This window comes from Anneissia japonica, unplaced genomic scaffold (assembly GCF_011630105.1).
Source record: "Anneissia japonica isolate Jap-2015-1 unplaced genomic scaffold, ASM1163010v1 scaffold997_len2565447_cov190, whole genome shotgun sequence".
Classification (NCBI taxonomy): domain Eukaryota; kingdom Metazoa; phylum Echinodermata; class Crinoidea; order Comatulida; family Comatulidae; genus Anneissia; species Anneissia japonica.
The window spans coordinates 1,565,372-1,568,009 of NW_022696369.1; positions in this window are offsets into that span (position 1 = coordinate 1,565,372).

A 2,638-nucleotide genomic window follows, 5' to 3' on the forward strand; every position below is an offset into this window, starting at 1 on the left:
TGTATGTGTGTGTGTATGTATGTATATATAAATATGTAAAATAATGAATGATAAATGCATTTCTGTATGTTATTATAATGTTTTCCAATGGACGAAGTTTTCCTCAATGTTGCTGACGAGTTTAATCTTCCGCTGTTTGTTTGATTTATTAGTTTGGCTTGATTTTTTTTTTAACATTGCTGTTCCTCCCATGATTGGAAACAATTTGGTAAACACATCCACTCTCATTGTACTAAACAAATTTTCAAGATCCCTTCTGTTGAATTGAAATGGAGCAAGGATTTCAACTGTTTTGACCTTGAATGTCCTGAAATTTACCTTAATGTATTTAACTCCTCACTGTCTACAAAAGTTAGATATTTTCAATATAAGTTTATTAATTGCATTTTACCAGTTAACGATTTTCTCTATAAAATCAATAACGTTCAATCCAATATGTGTACTTTTTCGTCGGAAGCATTTTGCAAGTGGTCCGGCCATTATAAGAGCGGGATGGGGGAAGAGTCCATACCCACCTCAGCCACACCATGGTTAAGCTGAGATGCAAACATTTGAGGAAATAGTACCTCTAGATGGCAGAAAATGACACTCTTTAGTAAAATTCATCATCACATCGCCATTATGGTCAAAGTAAAGCGCCAGCAAATTTTTCTTTTATCATCGATTTTCGGCAACCATAGAGTCATTAGTATATGTGATGAGACCATAAAATAAGACTTAAAAACATTGTTTTAGATGTATTTACTTCAAAGATAAGATGCGAGTCCACACCCATCTCAAACCCACCATGGGTGCGAAAATTGTGGGAAATAGTACCTCTCATAGCCGGGAATGTCACTTATATAGTAACATTCGTCATCATCACATCACCATTATAGTAAAAATGAAGCGCGAACAAATTCTCATGATCTTTTATCATCGATTTTCCCCAACCATAGAGATCTACTGTGATTGATATGCGTGATGTACCATAGAAATTAAAACTTAAAAACATTGTCTTTTTTATGTACAGTATTTACTTCACTTTACTTACTTCAAAGCCGTGAGTCGACACCCACCTCAGCTTCATCATGGTTGAGGAATATTAGACCCTACACCAGAAGATGGCCGGACTGTCAATGTTATATACTAAAATTCATCATCATCACATCACCATGATCTTTTATCTGCAATTTCCGGCAATAATAGTGATCTAATTAACTTATGTATTGTACCATAGAAAATAAAACTTAATTGTCTTTGAAATATTTACTTTAATTTACCTACTTCGTGTGCCGAAAACCAATCTTATGTTTTTTCTCACACTTCTCAAATTATAATAAAGGCACGCGCACTCGAGCCGTGTATTACAGATAATTCAGATGTTAGTGGGCAGAGATAGGCCTACCGGAATCTTCTATAAGATAAGATGTATTGTACTGTACATATTGGCTGTACAGCGCTCTTCCGTTAAAACCTGGGTCATTAATTGTGCACAATTCAACAACGTTCAGGCATCTTTATGAAATTACGTTGCGGTCGAAAAGTTAGTGTTACCAAAACCCCTTAAAAATATGTGGGGAACGTGTCCTCCGTCTCCCCATGATCTTCGCCCATGCTGGTAACCAGTAGAGTAACTACCCGGTCCCCTCAATTGGCGGACACAATACCATGGTTGAAAAATGGCTCCTCTGCCGGGAAATAGCACATAAAAGGGTACCGTAATAAATTTTGATTGCAAGTAATTAGGGCCTGTGTCCGGCTTGACCATTAATACCTTTGTGTCACATAAGAGCCTACACTGATTCCATCGGAGTCTTTTTTTAAAAGTCGATTCTTATAATCATCAACATAATAATAATTATCGGCATCATCATCACCATCATCATCATCGCCATCATCATCATAATCGTCAACCGTCATCAACATCAACCACCACCGCCACCACACCATCATCATGATCAACATCGCCATTAATATCATCAATATCATCATACCATTATTATTATTATCATTTTATTATTATTATTATGATTATTATTATCATCATCATCATCATCACCCTCATCGTCATAAAGGAATGGTCATTAAGAAAAAGAATAATGATTTGTTTTTTTATACAACTCCAGGTGGCGTTCTACATATAAACATTACTCAATGGTCTACGAAGGAGACTTTAAAATTAATAAAAAATGTGAGTACAGTATTGAACATTTTGCATCGTTAATTCACTAGTTAAATCGGAATTTTGTCACCATTCTATGGTTATTATTTTGACTGAGTTTGTTAGGCAGCCGCATTGAAGGCATTGACAATCAAGCATGCACTGACATGGCTGCATTCCATTCAACAACATTCCAAGTGACTCGCTAAAACCATAAAAGAAACTGGCTAAAGAAACGTATCTTGCCAGCTTACCAATCTATAATTATCTGGTGCACAACTTTTAACCTTGAATAATCAAAATTTGTTATAGCCCGACAAAAATATTTTTCTATACTTTTTAAAGGACAGCGAAAGTGATCGAAGTAGGACCAAATGACAGTGTACACCGTCTTTATCAATACTGATGACTTCATGGATGTGTACTTCCGATGTCAATATCAAATATAGCTACTACTGTAGTGACGGATCCAGAAATTCGAAATAGAGGGGATCC